The sequence below is a fragment of the Talpa occidentalis genome, unplaced genomic scaffold (assembly GCF_014898055.3).
Source record: "Talpa occidentalis isolate TD23 unplaced genomic scaffold, MPIMG_talOcc4v2.1 talOcc4.3, whole genome shotgun sequence".
In the NCBI taxonomy this organism is placed as follows: Eukaryota; Metazoa; Chordata; class Mammalia; order Eulipotyphla; family Talpidae; genus Talpa; species Talpa occidentalis.
This window is the reverse complement of record NW_023603184.1, coordinates 132557696-132582420: the sequence shown is the minus strand read 5'-3', so window position 1 is coordinate 132582420 and position 24725 is coordinate 132557696. Positions and strand designations below refer to the sequence as shown.

Genomic DNA, 24725 nt, shown 5'->3' with positions numbered 1-24725 from the left:
AGTTTATAAGAACTGCTTTTGAATTGATGAAAATCAGACCAGATAGTGCTGAGGAATCTGCAGAATAGCTTTCCCTAAGGAAGGGTGGGGCCCACTGACAGAAATCTGCATGGCAAGAGAACAGAAGCATTTAGTAAACATTTGGATAACTGTGTTGTTACTTAGCAGGAATTATCAGTTAAATGCTATAAATGTGAACCTACCTGCATTGAATTTTGTATTATTTCTGGCATTTTACTTTGAAGTAGAGAATAGCAAATCAGATGGCAAATTTTTGGGTTAATAAAATGCAGGGCCTCCCTGGTGGTACAGGGGTTGAGCACTGGGCTGTGAAGCTGCCCGCAGCCTCTGCAGTGCTGGTTCAATCTGCAGCGCCAGTTCAATCCCCGGCCACCAGCGAGGGTCCCACATGATGTACAGACCTCTCCTGCCACACCCCTCAGCAGTGTACTTCATCAGTCTGCCTGTTCTGCTCCCTGGTGAATTCTGGCTGGTGAATTCTCTCACCCTCCCATACTTCTGACTATACCCAGTGCTTGTATAAATAAATAAATCTTTAAAAAATAATAAAAAAATAAATAAAATGGTGATACAATCTGTTAGCAGAGTAAGAATATTTATCATCTCATGGACATCCTTTTTTTGATAAACACTAAAGACTGTCAGTGACATCCATGATATTGGTCAATTGAGTTTCTCCTCATGGACCCCGTATACTAACTGGATATTTATTATTATATGTAGCAGCTGTTCTAAGGTCAGACTTATCTTACTGAAAACTTATACAATTCCTTGAAGTAGTTTGTTTTTTCCATATTTTATAAATTAGGATCTGAAGAAGTAGCGCATCTGAGTAACTTCATATACCTGGTAACTGGGATAACCAAAACTGAACCCAAGCAACCTGACTCTAGAACTGGCCAACTTTAAGCAAGTCTTTCTCCAGGATGATTATAAAATGGACATTTAGAGCTCAGCTATTACTAGAAATCCTCTTACCTTTCCTGAAAAATCATAAAAACTGTTCTCTTTTTCTAAGAACTCATTTCCCTTGGTGAGATGTAGTATTCACTGTCTGCTTCTGAAACAACTTAGAAATAAGGTCTGGCTATTCAAATTTTAGGTGAATATCTTTCTCTGTTTTCTGATGTTTGTGAAGTGGATTTTAAACTGTGTCCTTCAGAGCAACTGCAGTGGCAGGAATGGGGGTGAAAAGCACGTGGATGGGGTCCTTCAAGCTTTACTGTGAATGGCTGTTATGCTTTTAGACAAGCTCCTTGTTGAAAATTAGATTGCTCTACTAAAACCAAAGAGAAGAAAACAGCAAACAGAAAAAGTTTAAAAACCGTTATATTGGATGGTCTTCAAGAAATGTCCTATGGAACATACTATGACTATGAATCAGTTTGAATTTGACCGTCCTGCCAATGTTGATGTTTGCACATCAGTGCAGTCCAACAAATATTGAGTACTTAACCTTTTTCCAGCACTAGGGTTGACACACAAGGGATGAATTTAATCTCAAGGATCATAAAACCTCCCTGGGGGACAAATGTGGATAGAAGTCATAAAAAATCCCGAAACAATGCACCTGCAATGAGGTGTACAGAAGGCACTTTGGGGTTTCTTTTTATATGGAACACTGAAAATTAATGTTTTCCTGGCTTGTCCTCCAACAACAAAACCCCCAATGCTTAAAAACAAGCTATACAACAGAGAATAACATCTGGAAGTCCCTGAGAATGAGAAAGATGATTCAAAGGTTTTCTTAGTGGAGTGGTAGGATTTTGATAGGTGCAGGTGAGAAGAAGTTATTCCAGGTGGAAGGATTGCAATAGCAGGGTGCAAGCATTGGGGAGTGAATGGAGTTTTCAGGAGGGGGTGGTGAATGGCCAGCGAGGTGGTGGTAGTGGGTGGGTAAGTGAGGCAGCTTGGAGTGGTTTGTGGTATATTATGCAGGCAAGTTGGATTTTATACTGTTGAATACTTATCCTTCATGAATACTATAAAGGAAAAAAAATTCTTAAATTATATATATATGATATATATAAATTATATATAATGTATGAAGGAAGACAGAGATCCTGATACTACAAAGGATACATTAAGGAGAGAGAGATTAGAGGAGGAGAGACCAATTAAGAGCTGATTTTGATTTGTAAATCAGAATAAAGAAATCAGAAAAAAAATTACCCTGGAATTCGGGAAGGATAATGTACCTTTTGATTGGAGAAGTTAGATTTTGATGAAAAAGAACAGAATTATGTTTCATAATTGACATCAAATTTTTAAAAATCTTTATTTCAATTATGAGATTGAGTTGAATGAGTGATTCACAGATGGGGGGAGATTGTTACATACTTCCTATTGTATTTTGAATATATCTGGTCAATAGATAGATCCCTTTAGCAAAGCTGCATACACATTACTGCCTGTGTGAAAGATTGCTATTTATATGACTGTTCATAGGTGATTTTTCTTTACTGTAACCCATGTACACCTAGAATTAGCACTTGAAATTGTTTTATAGACATGTCTGACAGGGTTCTCTCAAGTCTATTAGCTGATACGATAAAAATAAGTCTTTAAATATGAAGCAATTTGGCTCTTCCAATTAGATAAATATTTAATATGTATCCAAAGGAGATGGACAGTGTCAGTTCTCTTCTAGTTGCAAGGACTTGTTCCTTTCCCATTGCTTTAATTTCATTTTAACATTGACCTGATAAATTTTATTGAAAGTATTTTTGTCATACATGTGGTTGTGATGGTGATGCTGCTGGTGGTTGCTTCGGGGAACATTTAATCTAATATTTTTTAACTTTTAAGAGTAAAAATTCTAATTTGGAGCAGACAGTGAAAATGATCATAACAGACTTCTTAGCACAATTCTACGGGGATTATTAAGCTAAAAGAAGTGTAGCTGATCATTGATATGTCAAATCCGGCAAAGCAAGGGAAGAACCAGGGGGACAGCTGTTCTCTTTGGATTTCCGATTGTGTTCTTCCTACTATGTTCAGGAAAGGAGTTCTGTGAAGTATATGTTATGTGGTTATTTTCAATAGACCTTTTCTGTCTCCTTTAAGATTTTGCTATCCACCACCTCTATATTTCCTGATGCTGCATGAACTATGCAACTACCCTTTTTTAGAGGGAACTTCTGATTAACTTACATCTTGATACTGTTCTTTAACAGCTTCCCAGTTGCCATGTTTCACCTACTTGTTCGTTTTTCTTTATGAGAAATGAAAAATAAAATGCCTGCTTTGATATCTAACAACTTTCATCCCCATTATTTCCAGCCCCATATATATATATATATATATATATATATATATATATATATATATATATATATATATATATATACAGAATGTATCTGACTGATAAAGTGACATGATAACTTACATCAAGGGATTTTCTAAGTTTCTCCCAGGTGGCACAAGGGGTTAAAGCACTGCACTATGAAGCAATCCACAGCCTCAGCACACGAGTTTGATCCCAGGCCAGCCAGGGAGCAACCCACATGGCGAGGCAGACAGCTCCTCTCTCATCCACTGCTCCCCTCAGCAGTGTATTCAATCAGTCTGCCTGTTCTGTTCCCCACTCTGTCTCTGATGAATCCTCTCACCCCCTGCAACTCTGGTCTGCACCCCAGCTCTTGAATGTATAATTAAATAAATCTTTTTTAAAAAAAGAGAGAGATTTTCTAAGTTTCTGAAAAGTTTTTCCTGTTTATATGAATTCTAAATCTCTGTATTTCTTACTGATTTCTAGAGAGTTCAATTGAAAGTCAGCTTTACCAGCTATAGCTACACATACCCAAATGACTTCATATTTATCCTCCGGGAATAGCAGCTCATTCCCAATTTCCCTCAACCATATTGATGGTAATTCCTCATACTTTATCCAGTAGCCTTTCTTATGTAAGACTTTTCAGAAGCAATCCCTTCATTCTGCTTCTCATGCAATTGCTAATACCTTGTTATGCATCACTGTCAGCTTAGTTTTCCCAAGATATTCAGTATATGGGAGACAGAAGACAAAATGGTCTGGAGACAGCACTTATTGAAGTAGGCACAAGCTTTATTGATGACTTTGGTTTAAGAATCTCTTCCAAGCAAGGCTGTCTCCTGATACACTCTTCAGAGAAGAGATGTGAGATCACATTTAAGTACACTGTCCATGTACATTGTCATCAATGTCCCCTATGTCTCCATCACTGCTCACTCCACACCCAACCCCAGGCTCGCTCCCCTCTGGTTGCTCCTCTTTCTCCTTCTACTCTTGACTCTTATCTTCTATCTCCTTGATGCTAGAGTCAGTTTCTGAACCTTTGACCAGGAATCTGTATCCAAATCATCCTTATGGGTTAACAAGGAGTTTATATAAAAGAGATAAGTTGATGTGATAAATGGGAATCTTTCCAGATCCTTGATTCCTCTGGATAATCAGGAAACTAATATAATAAAAATGCATCTCCAGAATCCCCATATTTAACATTAGTGTTATAGGACAGGGAGAGGGGCAGCCCAAACCCCACAAACCTGCCTATTCTACATGGGTTCTGCCATCCGCCACATCAACACAAAACATATGAGACTTTAATGGGAAGGAACTTTAATAAAACTAGGAAACAATACAGGAAAAGCAAATAATCTAGTTTTTAAATGAAACACCCAAAGTTACCCATCCCCTCGTGGGTAAAACTCTATCCAAATGGGATCGGCCCAGAACAAGGCCCCAAAGCCTGCCACAAGTCTAAAGCATCTTCCAGTGGGGACCCACAGAAAAGGGTCACAAACAAGCAGACAAGCCCGGAAGGAAAAGAGCAAAATCAACATCAAAATAAAAGCTGCCATGGTCACCTCCCCACGGGTCTCACCCACATCTGTGTCACCTAGTCCACGACCAAAAGACAAGCGCAGTTTCTTCACGCGTCTCTAGGCTCCATGTGCCTCCTCCAGGTCTCCTGGCTCCATCCTGCTTCCTTCCTTAGTCTCTTCTGCAGCTTCTTCTCTTCCTGCTCAGCTCCACCCTCCCTTGGGTGGGGCAGGGAACTTCCCCCTTTCCTGGGGACCACCCTGTCTCATTAGCAGACATCAATAGATAATTCATAATTATTTGCTGGAATGAATAAATGGATTAGCTGGTTGCAAATGAGCCCCTACTGTTATAGGACAGGGAGAGGGTCAGCCCAAACCCCGCAAACCTGCCTATTCTACATGGGTTCTGCCATCCGCCGCATCAACACAAAACATATGAGACTTTAATGGGAAGGAACTTTAATTAAACTAGGAAACAATACAGGTAAGGCAAAGAGTCTAGTTTCTAAATGAAGCACCCAAAGTTACCCATCCCCTCGTGGGTAAAAGTCCATCCATATGGGATCGGCCCAGAACAAGGCCCCAAAGCCTGCTACAAGTCTAAAGCATCTTCCAGTGGGGACCCACAGCAAAGGGTCACAAACAACCGGACAAGCCCGGAAGGAAAAGAGCAAAATCAACATCAAGATAAAAGCTGCCATTGTCACCTCCCCACGGGTCTCACCCACATCTGTGTCACCCAGTCCACGACCAAAAGACAAGCGCAGTTTCTTTACGTGTCTCTAGGCTCCATGCGCCTCCTCCAGGTCTCCTGGCTCCATCCTGCTTCCTTCCTTCCTCAGTCTCTTCTGCAGCTTCTCCTCTTCCTGCTCAGCTCCACCCTCCCTTGGGTGGGGCAGGGAAACTCCCCCTTTCCTGGGGACCACCCTGTTACACTACCATTCTTCCCCGTTCCATCCTTTAAATTTCACTAGAAAATGAGTGGCAGAGATGATGGACTTGTAACAGGGTGGACTCAGTGGGTAGAGGAAGTGTCCAGGCACTATATGGGGCAAGTGGAAATAAAAAGGAATCCTGACTTCTTAAGGTTTCTCTTATTTCAGTTGCTTAGGTATAAAAGGATTTCAGCAATATTGTCCTCTGGCTTAAATAAACCCAGTTGCATACATGGAGAAGAAATAATTAGGTCTTCTTTTAAAATTCCTGGTGTCATTGCAAATTGAAAATCTTATCCATTAGTTGATGGCAAAGAAGAGTCATTTTAGGAAGGGTGAAGGTTTTATCTTTTTGACCTGCTACTTCTGGTGCTGAGGGCAGGACTCCTGAAGCATCTATGACTGTGTTTAATTCTCACCTTGGTACAGGGCTTTGTGCTCTGCAAAACTTGTTCACACACATTTCTCTTTCATTCTTGTAACAACACCCTGAGCCTTATCTCCTGCCACTCTCCCCCTCTCAATGTAGCCACAAGAGTCTTCTTGCTATTCTTGGACCACATCAAGCTCCTCCTTGCCTTGGGGCTTTTGCAAGTGTTATCCCCTTGTTTTGGAATGTTCTCTCCACCCCCTGCCTTCCCACCCTCTTTTCTTAAATGCCATTCCCTAAGGAGATGTTCTTTGACCTCCCAGATTAAGGGACTTCTCCCAGGCTTTCTGACTTTTGTTTGTGTTCTTTGTTTTGTCCCTTTTTGCTTCTTCCTTTTTTTTTTTTTTTTTGCATGACAATCTTTATAAATATAGTTACAGATTATTTGTATATTCAGTTGTTTGTCTTTCTCTTTCAATAAATGGTAAGCTGCCTAAAAATAGTGATTATACCTCCCACACCTCCCTCTACTGCCCTGGCACTTAGTAAGTGCTCAGCACAAGTTGAATGAGTGATAGCAAAGCTAACATTTGAGCCCCTGTTATACCTGTCTAGAAGAATGAGTGTTACCCCTCAATAAGACCAGTTGTTTGATTTGCCCTCCCCCGTCATAGGCACTATGTGGTAGAAGTGCAAGTGGAAGCCAGGACTTCTGTTTACAATCCCATGAGAAGGCATGTTCCCTCATTTTTTCTTTAACATCCTCTCTGTTATCTCCATGAAATAGTTATTTGGGTCAATGTCTAGGAAAAGTGACCAAGTAGAAGAAGTCAGAAATTTTGTGCCAGATACCAGCTTGTAGATGGATTCTCATTTTCCTGCATCTCTCTGTTCTTTCCACAGACACATTTCAGTTGGTCTGATATAGGTCTCAATATACCAACCCAAAGAAATTTCCATTGATAAATGCTGTTTGTATAGTATCCAGAAGACAGTGTAAGTATTTCAAAAAATGAAATTCAAGTTTTCAGAGCTTATTTGGGGGAAATTCCCAAGAATCACAAAGGAAGAGCAGCTTGGGTAACACCTGTAGAATCCAGCCTCTACTGTGAGATCAGTTTTTGTTTGCATGCTTGGAATTAATTCTGAATATCAAATCATATTTTTTTTTTTTTGCAATTTCCAAATCCTGATCAGTGGGTTTGTATTTTATTCATTAGTGGTTGCTAAGAGTGTGCATTTTTTCCAAAGTGTGGGCATTCTCCACGGCAGCTCTCAACAAATACCCTCCAGCTGAAAGTGGATGTGTCTGGCATTAAAATCACTAGCATTCAGGCTGAATCAGAGCCCTGTGTTTATGGGTAGTTCACCTCATCTCTCATGCTGCCATGAACAACTCGCATTCCTGAGAGATGGAATAAGCCATCTGAGTCAACAGAGCCCCAGCTTTTTCTGAACATTGGTGTAGCCTTTTGATAAGTTTTCACAAGTTTTTAATAAATTTAATAATATAATCTCAAATATCTCTTTAATTTTTATCCATGAGATCTAAATATATCTCTCCCTCTTAAAGTCTAGGTGCTTTTGGCATTTTAATTTTCTTTTTAATCTCAGTTTGAGACTAACCACATATTTACAGCCTAGATTTTCATGGGATTATTTCAAATTATTTATTTGGGGTTTATTCTGCTGTAGAGTTTTGAGGGTTTCTCTTTTAAACTCAGGACCACGTATAATAATACTATTAAGGATGTTAAATAATTCTAGATATCCTAGAATTCCCAGATAATCTAGAACTGGTAAGAAACTAAAAAATACAGTTCTTGATATAAACCATAAATAGAAATAAGGCTTTGTAAAGAAGAAGAAGAAGGAAGAGAATTTTTGTGTGGTGCTGAATGGCCTCAGCCATGGGAATGGTTTAGGTCTACAAGCTAACAAGTTAAGGTCTACAAGTTTAGGTCTACAAGTTAACCTGAGCTACAGCAAAGCTAAGACTGATTAAACAGGTAAAGTAGTAGCCACATTACAGAAAAAAACTTATATCAGAATTATACATTTAAAAAATTATACTGACATGTAATATACATAATTGTTTTATGAATTAAGTATTGCTATTACAATATCTCTGTTGGAAAATTATGGGATAATCTAAATTGTTTATCTTCCTAGGATGACACGTACCTAAAGGTCATGTTTGCCTTGCGAAAATGGTAGGAGAGGTTAATTTAGGAAGAGCAATCAGGATATTTTATAAAATCTTCAAACATCACAGGTTCATTAAGAAGGGATTTGTGCATTCCACACAATAAGCCCTGGCATGACACTTTAATGAAGTACAGAATCCACTGTGAGCAAGGGAAGGACAATGATCTGGTCCTCATTTCTCACCAGAGCCAAGGTAACAAAATAAGGTGGCTAGGTGTTTGGATATTAGGCATGTTGCACATTCAAGTTGAGGGGATTTTTCACAAGTGAGTAGCTATTTGTTTTTGTGATGCTGGAAACAAATTTAGTTCCTGGTACCAATTTGGATCTCAGTACATAGTTATTCAATGGATAACTACATGAAGAATTGATTTGGTGGCATTGCAAATCCATTTTGAATGTCCCTAATCAGCTTTCTTTCTCATTTACCTGAGCAATTTTTATTCACCTCTTTCATCCTTCTGAAATCCAGTGCTTTGTTATTTTGATACTCTTCTTTCTTCCCCCTTCAATGAAAAGATAGAGGTTATCAGCAGGATAGTCTCCTCCATTCCTTCCCCTTTCCCACCACTCTCATTTGAAAGGCATATTTACATCTCAACTATTATTATTCTTTTCCTTTACTCATATTAAAGAACTCTTCTACTAGTGTCAAGTCTTTCTCAGGAAACTTCATTTATTAGCCAGTGAATCACAATCTCTTAAAATTTTCAACAGTCTTCATAATCTATTGGAGGTGAGAAATAAAAACTGAACAAATAGCTATGTATTCAATAATACATAATATTCAGTTAATATTCATAATATTCAGTTAAAATTGTGATCAATATTATGAACAAACACTCCCTCTATTGCCTCTATGATGTTGTGGCAGAAAATAGTAAGAGAGGGCCTCCCCGGTGGCACAGTTGGTTGAGCGCAGTGCTGTGAAGCTGTCCGCAGCCTCTGCAGTGCAGGTTTGATCCCTGGCCAGTCAGGGAGATTCCCACATGGCGCAGCGCAGCAGACCTCTACTGTCTCACCCGCTGCTCCCCTCAGCAGTGCTTTCGCTCCTTCTGCCTGTTCTGCTCCTGTCTCTGGTGAATCCTCTCACCCTCCCTCACCTCTGGCCTGTACCCCAGCTCTTGTATAAATAAATAAATCTTTAAAAAAAAAAAGAAAATAGTAAGAGACACTTACTGGGTATTGGGCAGCCAAGGACACTGTCTCTGGAGCAGTGGCTTTTAACTAAGACTTTCCAAAATGGAGTTAGTTACACAAAGAGAGAGAAATGGGGAAAAAAATGAACTGAACAGAAGCCTTAAGAAAGGAACAAGTCTCACATGTGACAACAGCTCAAAAGAGAAAATTGTGGCTGGAGCACAAAGCAGGGGACAGAGAATAAATATTCCAGAGAGACTTAGAGCATCACCCAATAAACCATTTGGTCAAAGAGGTGAGGTCAGAGGGGGAGTTGGAAGCCAGATCATGCTGAATACTATAAGGCAAGGGGAGGAGTTTGGATTTTGTTCTATGATGACAGCAAGGCCAAGATCCATTTTGTTTTAAGAGAATTACTTTTACTACAACGTAAAAAGAAGATAGAGAAAGGACAAGGCTAGAAGTAGAAAGTTGACTTTGAAGAAGGTTGCAGAACTCCAGGGGAGAGATGCTGCTGGTCTAGGCTAAGGGGAAGTTGAATACAAGCAGACACAGTTGGGGGATGTTTTGCATTTGTGATCGCAAGAAGCAAAATGCTGCAGAAGTAGCCCATGCCAGATTACCTAGTAGGCAACCTGACCATGGGTTATATAGTACAACTAACCAAATAGGAGATGAAAGAGATGAAAGATAAAGAAGAAGATGGAGAAGATTAGAAAAAAAATTTTTAAAGAAGCCTGTGAAATATCACTTGGTCTGCAGGCTCCATTCTCTTGATTCCTTTAATTGACATGAAACCATTACCAGTGGAGTCCTCTGGGAGTGGCAGAAAAAATGAAACAGGTTCAGGATTATCCTATATTCTTTGCAGGTAACCTATGTCACACGGCATTTGTTGCTCTTCTCCTCCATTACTTTTCTACTGAGATATTTCTAGTAATTGACTTCCTGTTTCATGGGGGTTGTATAGCTGTTATATTTTTTCATGTGTTCCTGATCATTTTATTTGGGTTTGTGAGGCACAATTGTATGAAAATATAGAGGACTAGAACTAGAGAAGCAGGAGAAAAGGAAAGAGGAAAAAGAAACTTATAGGATGTTCACCAGGAATGGAACTTCTAGGAAAGATTTTTGGGGTTTATTTTGTGGAAGACCCAAGGACGTCTCTAGGATGTCATACATTTGTTGATAAGAAAAATAGAGGGTTTGGTGAGATAGTGGTATGTGTTATGAGTTAAATTTACAATGATGGTTTTGAGTGATGGAAATAAATGTGATGCATTTACAATTACTATTTCTTGTTGGTCTACATTTCTTGGAAATTGAGTTTGTCCTAGATTGTGCTACATCAGTCTCTGATTTTATTGTGAATATATAAAGGAAACATAACCAGATAATTAAAAAAAAAGTCTGCTATTTCCTTACATGAAAACATGAGAGGCTTGAAACAGGCCTGTTGAGCCACACATGTTAACAACGTTGTCAATACACAGAGATATTGTTTATTATTTTTCCTTTTTTTCTTTTTTAAGGAGGCAGGGAGTGCAGAATTAAATTCCTTTGCATAAAAAAGTAGAGGAAATAGGGAAACAGAGGGAAAAGGGAAATAAAATGATATGGGCATGAACGAGGAAGAAAGGTAGACGAAGGAAAAATTTTTTTCTTCCCCCAGGGAAAAGATGATGAATTTTTAAGCACAGTGTTGTCTAATGTCTGGTTTTAAGTTAGTGCTTTCATTGTGCTGTGCTCTCATTTTTCTGTTAATCCACATCATTAGGAAACTTTCACTGCTGGTAGTAGCATTTTTTAAGCTATGCTTTGGGAAATTTAAGGAATAGAGACAGTGTCTATGTGGGGAGCAACTGCAAAGGGAGGTGGTAGTGGACACAGTCATGCAGGAAGCAGAGAGGGCATTAAAGATTTTGTGAAAGCAAAAAAAAAAAAAACAACTCAGATCAGATGTATGACCTTGAAGTCAGTTGATGTGGCATATTCTCCTTTGGGCTCCTTGCATCTCCCTGTAGTTTGTTTCAGCTCCATTTTTCTAGTTTATATAAGCACTGCATTCATTGGAAGTCACAATTGGGATGATTTGGACCATTTTATCATCCTCCCTGCCTCACTGGCTTTAGTCCTAAGGGGAGAGTCAGATCTCCTTGCATACTAAAAAAACAGGGGAAAAAAAACCCAAAAACCCCAAAAACACACTGGAACCAGCCAATACCTTGATAGAATTAAACTAACCAGCCCATTTTCATATAATATAAATTATGTCTAAAATTTTAAAAGTATCTGAGAGTTCACATAAAATATATTATCCTTGCTCACTTACTGAACTGATATTTCAGTTCTTTTTTACCACGGTATTCTTAAATAAATCCAGTAGTGAATTAGTCCTGCAGAGCCTTAATATAAATGAATATGGCAACAAACATTTCATACAAGCTGTATTTTATTGTGAAAAACTGGAAGACTCGGAGGACATAAAGTTGGGGGAGTTTGGAGCATGGGACTCCCAAGTCTCTCTGGTTTCCTCAGAAAAGTGCATTGGGTGTTGGGCAGGCTGTTTCATGTGCCTGGGTTGAGGTCCTGCTAGGTTTTACACAGCCCACCTATAAGTGCATTTACTAGGTTTCTGTACCTCCACTCTATCACTCCAAAACTTCAGGAGTTACTTAATGTGATTGTCACAACTATATTTATTGCATGATGTCACCTGACCCTAACATCTTGATTTCTAGTACAATTTCTAGAACAAATCAAAATTGAGTTACAGTGCTGCCACTGCATAACAACTGGTAAGACAGTGACAGTGAATTAAGACTTAATAGGAATTGGGCATTATCAGTTGGTATAGGGCTTGTCAGATTTTGAAACTGTGATATGTGTGTGTTTACACAGGTTTATAAATAATGTGTTTATTATGTCCACATACACATGTGTATATATTTAATATATATATATTTATATGTGTACATTAAAGCATATATAAGTATATATTCAAAGAACATATATACACACATACATTATTTGCAACTGTATCTTATCTCTTATCTTAATTTGTTATCCCATTGATTTCATTGTTGTTTGCTCTTCTGGTAGAATATAATAGTAAAAGAGCTACTATAAATGGGGAAGCTTTGTGAGTTATAAAAATATATTTTAAATGACATTGAGGATTAATTTCCCTTATGATCATCTGTTATTGTTTTGCTCAGTCTTCTACATGACAGAAAAACACAATAAGTTAGATTTGATTTAAAGACCCTGATATCAATTCAACTGAAAATCAATGTGTCCTGAGAGAAAGTAATAAATTTGTGAAACAAATTTAGAAAGCTTGAGATTTTGTTTCCTCTTCTAAATGTAGAGACCTTGAAGGTGTTCACTTGATCTCTTAACTAATAAGTGGACCAATTCATTTCCTTATAGTGTTCATCTCACCCCATAACTTCTCCTTATTGGATTCTGCTACCTCTTACTAGAATATGACTGTATTTTTCCTTCTGGGTGTCTGGTGCCCTTAAAGAGAGCAAAGCATATTCTCTTGAAGACTACGTATATGACTAGCATTCTTAAAAAGGAACAAAGTGTGGGTCATTTTAAAGATGTTAGTGCCTCACAGTGAGATTTACCAAGAGAAAGGACTATATAAGATAGGGAATTCTAGAAGCCAGTAGTCACACCAGTTTTTGCCCAGGACTTTGTGTTGGAATTGACTAGAGTGAGACTGCCTTTTAGGGGAACTTATATCAATTAGAAGAAACCCTTTGCAGCATGGGTGAAACAAAGTGGAAATAGAGTGAACCTATGGGTTCTGTGTATGACTTGCCAGCAGACATTCACATTTGAAAACATATACATGAAAGAGAGAGTTAGAATGGATTGTCATTTACCCCATTAAACAGGGAGAGTAATAATTTTCAATTCGCTGTATCTTTGGAATATTAATAATTAAAGAAAATAAATTTACTTCTGATTATTTGGGTGGGACTCAGAACCATCTGGCTTAAAATTTTGTTTTGCTATACTTGTTTGTCACAATGAAGAAACATGGAAACTTTCCACAATAGCATCTCATGGTTAACTTAAGTAGCAGATCCATAGTAAAGAATTAGGCTTGCTCCCTCAGAATTATTTGAATTTTTATATATCTTAAATAATATTTAATTTAAAAAAATCTCTAAGCTCTTGTCTTTATCAAGCCTGATAGGAATTCTTTGATCACATCTAATGTATTGGTTATCATTTATGGGTAAATATGCTTCATTTAGAATACAGCATAGAAGCTACAGCATCATAAAGCTTGAGAAAACCTGGGGAAGTTAACTTCTTTGTTGGAGATAAAGAACAATGATGTGACAAAGGCAATTCAAAATTCTTGACTAGAAGGAAGCATTGAGAACATTAAATGTTGACCTCCATTTTATTTATTTATTTTTTTAAGGTTAATTTTTTTTTTTTTTAAAGATTTATTTTTACAAGCACTGGGTACAGTCAGAAGCGCAGGAGGGTGAGAGAATTCACCAGAGCCAGAGCGGGGAGCAGAGCAGGCAGAAGGACCAAAGTACACCGCTGAGGGGAGCAGCGGGCGGCAAGAGAGGCCTGTGTGCCACGTGGGACCCTCCTCCGGTGGCGGCCGGGGAGCAGCCGGGATAGAACTGGCACAGCAGGGGCTGCGGGCAGCTTCCCAACCCAGCGCTCACCAGGGAGGCCCTTGACCTCCAATTTATAAATGAGAAAGCTAAATACCCAGTGATAATGAATGATAAAGCCAACATTTAGAATTATAAAAGCAAAAAGATTATAGTTCTTAAAAGAAGTGCATTGCAGCATATTTTCCTGCTCCCAAAGGGAATCATTTTGTGGTGGACAGAGATTTCGTTTAAGTCCAAATATCTGCAGTTCAGCCCAAGTCAGTCACTGACTGACTCTGTGACCTTGTGCCATTCTCCTGCCTCTCTGAACATCTGTTCTCCACCAGTGCTGACCTCTAATCGCAATATGAAGAGAACATTTTGTTCATTTATTATTTAATTCATTTCTTTAGCAAATTGTGTTCAGTATTATGATGTGAGATTGTGTTAAGTATTGTGGAGAAAAGAAAAATAAATAGAAGACAGCCTTTGCCTTGAAGGAGTTACCTTGTAATATAACATGAGCTCTATAATGCTTTATTCAATATTAAAATGGAGCGCTATGCACTTATTAAATGTAAAGGCCTCAAATGAACAAAGAGTTTAGAGAAGAAATGAATTATTTCTCTCTGGGAGATAGAGCTTAGAAAACTTCATAAAGGAGCATTTTTTAAAACATTGAAGGATGGTGAGAGTTCATTAGGGTGAAATGATCTGAGTGGGAGAGGTTAGCAAAGCATCTCAAGAAAAGGGGAAAAGAAAAACCAAGATAAAAAGGTACAAAAAAGGAGAGAAAACATGGATTATGTTTGGAGAATTGACCAGAGGTCAGATGTTTGCATTAATTGAAATATAGACATCATGAAGAAAATGGTGGCAAATAATACTGGAAAGAGAGATTGCAGCTGAGATATGGACATTTTCAGAAAACAGGAAAAGTCAAAAGCAAGAATCTGTTGAACCAGGTAAATAGCAAAGATATAAAGACAAAACATAGTGTCTGTACCCAGTGATTTGGACTTTATGCAGTGAGCAATGGGAGAACTTAAATGTCAGTGAACAAAGAATCCACATAACTCATGAACTTTAAGATGACTTTGGCGATAGCACCTGGGGTTGATTAAGATAACAAAAGACTGGAGACTGGCAGGGGAAAAACTTGATTGTCCAAAAAAGGAGCACTATACACAATTTGTTTGATGGCAGTGGAATTGAAAAGGACAAAATTGTTTAGACCAGTAGTGTTTAAACTTTTTGGGTGACGGCCTTTTGAGAAACTGATGAACACTATAGACCCATTCCTTGGAAAGGCTATCCATACAAAGGCATGCAACTTACAGACCAAATAGGGATCTTAATGCAAAAAAACCCAAGTTAAGAAATCATGATGTATAAGGAGACTCTAGAGGCTGAATGTATAGAGTGTACACTATGAAGTAGTGAGCTGGAAATGTCTGTGACATTTGTAGCCTGATATTTGGGAAAACTGCAAAAATGGGAATGTTGAGAGATGAGCTTGTTGAAGATAACTGTGATTACGTCTCTGCTTTTGGCTGGGAGATTTTTTCTGATTTGGTTCTTTCTCTTTTCTCTAAACCCTTTACTGAGAGAAAACTTAATGAATTTTAGTGGCTGGAGAACAAGTGCTGTAGATTTCATGCACCTGAACATACATGGACATTTTACCTGGGACATAGAACTCAAGAATCTACATATCTCACTCTTAACACATTCCTACAAGTTCTTGCTTATTTTAATAACAAGAAATTAATATCTCTTCTTAGTATTCTAAACAGGATGAATGTATTAAGTATTCATGTTGGCTCTGATATAAAATTATATGGAAATTCTAGTACAATTTCAGTAATTAATATCTGCCAATTATAAAGGGTTACAATTATAGCACTCACAGGGACTTATATAGTATAAAATATATAAATACTCAGAGAAATTAATTTCTTATACTCAACCCTTTTAATTAATAAAAAAGTGAATAACTGGATAATCATAATGTGACAATTGATAGTAAATGGTTAAACCGAGGAATACTATATTTTTTTCAGATGTCCAAGAAAAATATTTACTTTTTTCTTGTATTTTTATTGTGGCAAGAACACTTAATGATATCTACCCTCAGAGTAATATTTTCAGATAAAAAGAATTAGAAAACATTTAGGAGAATGAAATAATTTATAATTTCAATTGAATTTAAATATAAATTATATATCATTATGGAATTTTTGACATGATAAACATTCAGTTAGCTTTCTTTTTTTAAGTTTTATTTATTTATGCATACAAGAACTGGGGTATAGGCCAGAGGTGTGGAAGGTAAGAGGATTCACCAAAGACAGAGTGGAGAACAGAACAGGCAGACTGACTGAAATACACTGCTGAAGGGAGCAGCTGGCGAGTCAGGAGAGGTCTGCTGTGCCATGTGGGTCATGTCCCTGGCCGGGGATCTAACTCATGCAGCCGTGACCACAGCTAGCTTCATAGAGCTTTGTCTTAAACCCTTGTGCCACCAGGGAGGCCCCAATCAGTTAGCTTTCTAAATCATAAAAACTTTAAAGCTGAAAATGACTTCCCTAGAAATCACCAACATTTTCCTTTTGCAAATGAAGAGCTGAAACACAAAGTTTTGTTGTTTTCTCAGTGTCAGTAATTTACCTACAGATTGGGTTACTTGGATTTGGAAGGAGACCTTTGTTTTACTACTACTTCAAAAACCAGGATCTTCACAAATGGTGCTCATGTGAAATGCTAAGGTGGCCAAGGGAGTAAAATGATTCTTCAGTCTCTCAAACAAGAACTCTTGGTGAGATATATTGATATTACTCACTTGAATTAACTTTTCTTTATGTAATGGATAGTAATTAAGGAACATTAGAGTCTGTAATCCTAACACATCTGTGAAATCTTGTTAATAAAGTACATAGGTGTATTATACCTTGCAAAATAGAGTCAAAATATCAAAAATAATTTTACAAACCCTATTGAGCTTTTTATTTCTATAGGATTTCTCCATAAAGTAGGAAGGGGGAGTCTACTATTTCCATTCAAATAAAGTAACTTCAATTCAAATTTGTTAAAATATGTTAGACCTGATAGACATAATAATGAATAATGGTGAGCTCTGGTCCTCTTATATTTATGAACAAGATAGATATTATCCATATATTTACACATATGAAGTTATATAAGTACACAAAATGCTACTACAAAGGATAAATCTAGGATGGTAGGTGTTCTAGTCTTTGGGTTTTTGGTGTTTTGTTTTTTTTTTGGGGGGGTGGGTTTTTTTGTTTGTTTGTTTGTTTTTTGCCACTAAACAAAGATTCAAAAGGTTACCTGTAGGACCTCCGAGGTGGCACAGCCATTGAGCTCTGGGTTGTGAAGCTGCCCACAGCCTCTGCAGCGCCGGTTCGATCCCCTGCTGCTCCCGGCCTGCTCCCCTGCTGCTCCCCGGCCACCAGAGGAGGATCCCACATGGCATGCAGACCCCTCCTGCTGCCCGCTGCTCCCCTCAGCAGTGTACTTCAGTTCTTCTGCCTGCTCTGCTCCCCACTCTGGCTCTGGTGAATTCTCTCACCCTCCTGCGCTTCTGACTGTACCCAGTGCTTGTATAAATAAGTAAATAAATAAATAAATAAATAAATAAGTAAGTAAGTAAGTAAATAAATAAATAAATAATATTTAAAGGAAAAAAAAAAGCAGAATACCCAGACCTGTTCAGTTCAGACTAGAGATACAGGGAGTTGGGAAAAGCAATTTAAACAAACTTCCTGATTCTTATATCTGTTAAAGATTGAGGTCCTTTAACCAGTGTGTCTGAAACTGTGATCCTAGTCCAGAAGAACCAGCATCACCTTGAACATTGTTAGGAATGAAAATTCTCCTTCATCCCCCAGAATGAGAAACTGTGGGATGGTGCACAGCAACCTGTGTTTGAACAGGTCCTCCAAGTAATTCTAAAGTAAGCTAAATTTTGAGAACCACTGACTAGACAATTCATTCATCTGATTGACTTAGAAGGAAATCAAGACCAAGGTGCATAATTTGGCTTGTTTAATCACAGTTTAATACTATGGGCAACAAAGTAAATCAAGGTGGTCATTGTAGAAAGCTAGTCTTTGACTTATTTAAAAATTGAAGAAAACCAAACACATAGCTTTCTGTTTTCTTCAGGTTATTAGGGAAAGAGAAATGGAGATACAGCAATGGTGGGAAGAAGAATTTTAAGTTTATTTTATTTCAATATGTTTGCATTTTTTAAAAAAGATTTATTTATTATGCATAAAAGAACTGGGGATTATGCCAGAGGTGCGGGGAGTGAGAGGATTCACCAGAGACAGAGTGGGGAGCAGATCAGATCAGGCTGATCTATTGAAACACACTACTGAGGGGAGCAGCGGGTGAGGCAGAAGAGGTCTGCTGCGCCATGTGGGTCAGCTCCCTGACTGGGGATTGAACTCATGCCGCAGTGGCTGGTGATAGCTAGATAGTGCTGAGACTTTAACCCCCTCCGCCACCAGGGAGGCCCCTGAATTTCCTTAAAAATATTTGAAAACTGTGTTCAAGACTTTGTGAAAATGAAAAATTACCTGTAATATGCCTGAAATGCTTTGCATTCCCTGGAAGAAAGATTCAATTTTAATCATAAGGATTATTTCTAGTGTTTATAGCACGGCAGAGTAATTCATGTATCTTGTTATTAGAAATTAGACTATAAAATGCTTAACATTATCCCAGTTTTAAAAAGAAGTACTTTGAAAAATATTTTATGATTGTCAATTCAGAAATTAGAGCTGGTAAAAGAACTTGTTCAGTATGAACTGCAGTGTCTCTGCCAAAACAGGGGCTGTGATTAAAATAAAGCCTGTTCACCTGCATGGTGAGAGATGAAATTCTAGTCAAACACATCACTGAAGTTGGCACTTCTACAGTTCCCCCTCCTCCCTTTAAATACAATTGGCGACTAACCTGCGGTAGACTTTGCCAGAGAAGGAACTGAGAACCATGTGGCTCATCTGCAATACTCTGCTTTATGTATCTCGTTTCTTGTAATACTCTCAAATATCTGAGTGTCAATGAAAAAAGGTTCCAGGGGAGAGAAGGTCCAGCCTTGAGGTCCATATCCTGTCATTGATTTCTATGCAGCACTCTCATCGACTTCAATGGGAGTTCCGCACTTGGATCAATGTCAGGATATGGGCCTTTACATTTAGATGAGAAAGTGTTTTAATAGTGGTTGGCAAACTAGTAATGAATTAGGGTGAAAGACACCAAGAATTGGCTGAAAACTTTCAGACTTATAAGCTACCCTTAACCATTAGAAATGTTTTTTTTTGTTTTGTTTTGTTTTGTTTTTTTTGTTTTTTCCCCTGAGAAATTTGTGTGTGTTGATTTTGGTCACTGAGGAATCAGGTACACTAATTAAATTACTTGAGTTTATTCTGGGTTTCTTATAGACAAGTGTGGACAGTAAGCCCTCAAGTGACCAAGCCATTTGGATTAAAATGTCTTGGGGCCCAATGGATGACAAAGGCATTGCTTTTCTCTCTTGACAGGAAGATTATGGTTAAGATCCCCCTTTAGGCTCTTATGATTCAGAACATCATATCCCTTATAATTCAACTGGTTTTAAGTCTGAATTGGGCATCAAATGTGGTTCTAATTCCCTGACTCTCAACTAAGCTTAATTATTTCATTAAGTCACTGTTATTCAGGTTTTAGTTAAAGAGGGCTCCATGTAAATATTTCCATTTCCTTCCATAATGAAGATCCAGTTATAATCCCTTTCCTTCCCCACCATAATAATCTATTGCTTGATGAGTGGGGCAAAAGTTCAAGGTTCTTAATTTCAGTTGCTTCCAAATATTCATTCCATAATGCTCTCATTCATAGAGCAATCTACAATTAAAGTTATTGCTAAAGTTATACAAGTCTTCTCATTAAATCCCATCTACATTTTGATGTGTAGCAACATAGTTTTTCTAGTACGAATAGTTATATTTTAAATAAATTTTATGAATAGAGACTTCTAGAAAGGAATGATATATGCTTTTAATTCTGTACTTTAGAGCAAAAGGACTGGCACTTATGATTCCATTTTTCTTTTAAAACTCACACTAAACATTTCATATTCTTACTGCCAGAGTTGTACAGATTAGTTACTGGAAGAGTACATATGTGGGAAGGGAGGAGGAAGAAGCCCATGCCAGGAAAAAGCAGGAAAGAGAATATTTTTGTTAATGGGATGACTAATGAACTCATAATGACAACACTACCTAAATGTGTGTACAGAATAGAGAAAACATGTTCATATCAATTGAGGCATATGAAAAGTGGTCATTGCCAAATAGATGTTTTCTCTGTGTATATAAATGGATATTTTACTAGTTACTATCATTATTTTTAAAATTGATTTGATTTTTAAAGCAACACTCCCTGCATTAATCTTTGCACAGATATCAGTAGGTAATTTTATACGTAGACCTCTTCTGTTATTTGATAGAAACAGCCTCCCACCCATCACGATGCAGGCACCTCAAATAAAAACTAGAGGAGGCATTCGTGTACAGAACAGTGAACTAGATCTAGCAATTGTCATGACACCAATTTTAGGCTAGCAAGTGCCAAATAGCATTCTAGGAAAACATGTGGAATAGTTTCCAGATAGGAAAAAATGGCAAATCTTAGTTGCTTTAATTTTTAAATCTTACTAACCCAGTCTCTCCATTTACTTTTCAACATTCACATAATTTGACTTATCTGTGTCATTTTACCCATATATTAAATAGTTTTTAAATTTGTCACATCAAATGAATTTTGAGAAAAATAACAATTTTGGGTATGACTGAGATTCTCTTATGAAGGAAATACTAGTCTCAGCTATTTCATTGCTTTCAAAAATACAAACTGCAGAATAAGTTAAATCTGTAAGCATTTCTTTTAAACTTTCCCAAACATCAGGTATGTCATATATGACTTTTGGCACTAGTAGCACAGATATGAACTGAAGGTTTGTTAACTCAAGCACTGAATAACTTTGCTTAAAACATATAAAAATGAACCTGGAAGGTATCTTTCCACAAACTGACACAGATTATGCTTTTAAATTTACTAATATAATTTTTACCAGTCTTCTTTTTAATGTTGTTTTTTCTCATTAATGAAACAAAAAAATTCTAAGATCTGTTTCTGGTTTTTGTGCATTGTAGATCCATAATAAATATTTTTGAATGAATGTAGATTCGGTAATTATCCAGAAATCATAGCTGTTTCTGTAAGACTGAGCTAGTGGTTATTATCTGTGCAGTTTTCATTTGTGCTTTCTTGGTTACATACATGGAAATATTAAGCTTGCTTTCTACTTGTCTTTTTTTTTTTTTTTTGGATATAGCTGATTAGCATGTAAAACTTCCTTCAGGGTCAATGCAAACTCAAACTAGTGTCATCTCAAGTGATAATCCAGTGAGATTAATTCCTCAAAGAAACAAAACAAAACAAAAAAATGAGCAAGTGTGTGTGTAGTGGTGGTGTGTGTGTGTGGAGGGGGGGTTATTGTGTAAGGGAGAGAGAAAACACACTCCATTCTGAAGCAGGATAGCAGCTCATAATACAACTTAGTGGAATTATGCCCTACGTGACTACACGCAAAGGTACTGTGCTCATGCAAACCAAGTTACTGGGTCCCATTAGTTTGGACCTATAACAATGGGTGCCATTTACTTAGTATAGCCCCACCCAATAATATTTTGGTGCACAGCTGTGTGTGGGAGCACAGCTGTGCTTCTCATGAGCCCTCCAACATTTTACTATGCAGCTGTGAGAGCTGCTTAGGAAATTATGAGGAGGCAGCTGCAGAGGCTGTTGGTGGTAGCAGTCTGCTTGAACCTGACCTGAGTGAGGATTCAGTGGTGAATATGAGACTCTATAACCTTCATATTCTGAACACACAGAGATGTGTGCTCTGGAATCTGAAGAAAAAAAAAGAATTTAAAAAAACAAACAAACATAGGTCTAAACTACTTGTGAGATTTTAGCTATTTATGTTATACGTCTCACTTGAATTTCAGAATCATAACCCTATTCAATAGCCTCCAGATTGTGTTAGTCAATTTCCATGTGAACAGTCACATCAATAATGTATGTGGTACTAATTGTGTTTGAGAACTTTAGAATACTCCTTTATTAACTATTTTAAACAAAGTACCATGTCATGTGTCATTGAAAATAAAAAGATATGCTTTATGTACTCTACCAAGAATTTACTTCCTTAGATTTTCCTCTAAATACTATATTTATTATTACAGGGTTAACATTTTTCTATTCCTATTTTATTATTTTAAAATTTAGCTAGATCCTTTCTAACGTTAGTTAAATAAGTCTTTGTGAACACTGTTGTATCCTTACTATTATGCAAATTTAATAAAGATGATCAAAAATAAAACAAAAAAATCTCAGACTTCAATGCCATCAAAGATATAGGCATGAACATGTTATTATACTTCACTAATATCCCCAATTAATGATAGAAATAAAAAATTCAAGATAAGAAGCATCTCTGTATGTCTGATCCTTAATAGAAAAGGGAGAAAACCAGTAGTATTTGGAGAATTTGGTGATATTTAGAAAAAAATCTGAAATTGTCCTAGTAAGTAAAAAGAGAACTTCATGAGCAGTTATATAAAAGGAAGGGAATTTGATATATTCAGTGGACAAAGAGGACCTGTTTGAAACAAAGGGTACATGTTAAGGAGTTAAAGATTCAGATAAGATAGGTGCCTAAGGGGTATTTCTGAATCAGAAATATAGGATCCTGATTCTTCAGGTGTATATTACCACACCACGCCCACCACTGAGGTGCCCATAAGTCCTCACCATAATCCATGTGTCCCTTCTTCTCTACCCTCCCCTTCATTATCCTTAGTTTTATGGTGAAATTTCTAGGGTTTGTTTTAAATTTTTTTTAAAAAAATTATTTATTTATGCATGCAAGAGCTGGGGCATAGGCCAGAGATGCAGGGGGTGAGAGGATCTACCAGAGACAGAGTGGGGAACAGAACAGGCAGATTGACAGAAATACACTGCTGAGAGCGGCAGCGGACACATCAGGAGAGGTCTGCTGTACCATGTGGGTCACCTCCCTGGTCCAGGATCGAACTTATGCTGCAGTGGCTGTGGATAACTTCATAGTGCTGTGTTGTAACACCTTGTGCCACCCGGGAGGCCCGTGTTTTTTATTTGGTTTTGATTGAGTCTTTGTTTTGCTTATTTATATTTCACAAATAAGCGGAGTCATGTGATGCTTGTCTTCTTCTGGTTTTATTTCACTTAGCATTATCCCTTCCAGTTCCATCTATGTTACAAATGGCAGGAGTTCATTTTTTTTTTTTAAATTACTGAGTAGTATTCCATTGTACATATATACCACGTCTTCTTAATCCACTCCTCTGTCCTTTGGCACTTAGTGCTGCAATAAACCTAGGAGTGCATATATCCCTTCAAATTAGTGTTTTTGCATCCTTGGAGAGATACGTAGAAGTGGAATTGAAATACAGAGACTTTTAAATGCCTGCTGAGTCATCACAGTTGATGCTGTGGAAATAAGGAAATTGGAAAATATTAAGTTTTGGTTTTTTTAAGCTTAATAAACCTGCCGACATTAGGAAGGATGAATTATGTATATTCTGACCCTACCACTGGGACAGATTCAATATAAATACTCAGTTAATATTGAATAAATATTTTTGATGAATTAAATATCAGAAAAAGTCCTGGTCCTAAACACAAATAAGATAGTGAATTCAATTGGTGTACCTATCAAGGTTCTAACAAGAATTAAACATGTTCAATTAGGACTTTTGAAGAAATTTTTTTTTAAAGATTTATTTGTTTATTTATACAAGCACTGGGTATAGTCAGAAGCACGGGAGGGTGAGAGAATTCACCAGAGCCAGAGCGGAGAGCAGAACAGGCAGAGTGACGAAGTACACTGCTGAAGGGAGCAGCGGGCGAGGCAGGAGAGGTCTGCGCACCATGTGGGACCCTCGCCCGGTGGCCAGGGATGGAACCGGTGCTGCAGAGGCTGCAGGCAGCTTCGCAGCCCAGCACTCAACTGCTGCGCCACCAGGGGAGGCCCTGAAGAAATCTTTTAATGAAGGTGCCATTTACAGAAGTGAAGCCAGATTTAAGGGAACCAACAAGAGTGGTTGATGGCCTCCCCGGTGGCACAGCGGTTGAGTGCTGGGTTGTGAAGCTGCCCGCGGCCTCTGCAGTGCCGGTTCGATCCCCGGCTGCTCCCCGGCCACCAGAGGATGGTCCCGCATGGCGCGCAGACCTCTCCTGCCGCCCGCTGCTCCCCTCAGCAGTGTACTTCAGTCCTTCTACCTGCTCTGCTCCCCGCTCTGGCTCTGGTGAATTCTCTCGCCCTCCTGCGCTTCTGACTGTACCCAGTGCATGTATAAACAAAACAAACAAACAAACAAATAAATAAATAAAAACATGCCTCTATAGAAAAAAAAAAAAAAAGAGTGGTTGAGACACTTTTCAACTAGCCATGACATCTATAGGCCAAGGTGTGGGCAGGCAGGTAAGTGAAAA

General features: G+C 37.9%; 1 protein-coding gene across 17 annotated transcripts in view; it reads left to right on the top strand.

The window, feature by feature from the left end:
• The window catches only part of LOC119256170 (ribose-phosphate pyrophosphokinase 1-like), a 301237-nt gene that overhangs the window by 227498 nt on the left and 49014 nt on the right, over positions 1–24725 (top strand). For 14 of the 17 annotated variants that reach the window (XM_054700049.1, XM_054700053.1, XM_054700045.1 and 11 more), the window contains one exon: positions 7036–7128. The exons of 2 other annotated variants lie outside the window; for them this stretch is intronic. The gene's annotated coding sequence lies outside the window, so the exon portion shown is untranslated. Of the gene's footprint in view, positions 1–7035; positions 7129–16820; positions 16936–24725 lie in introns of those variants that run through there. One more of the 17 variants, XM_054700057.1, reaches the window with a different exon arrangement.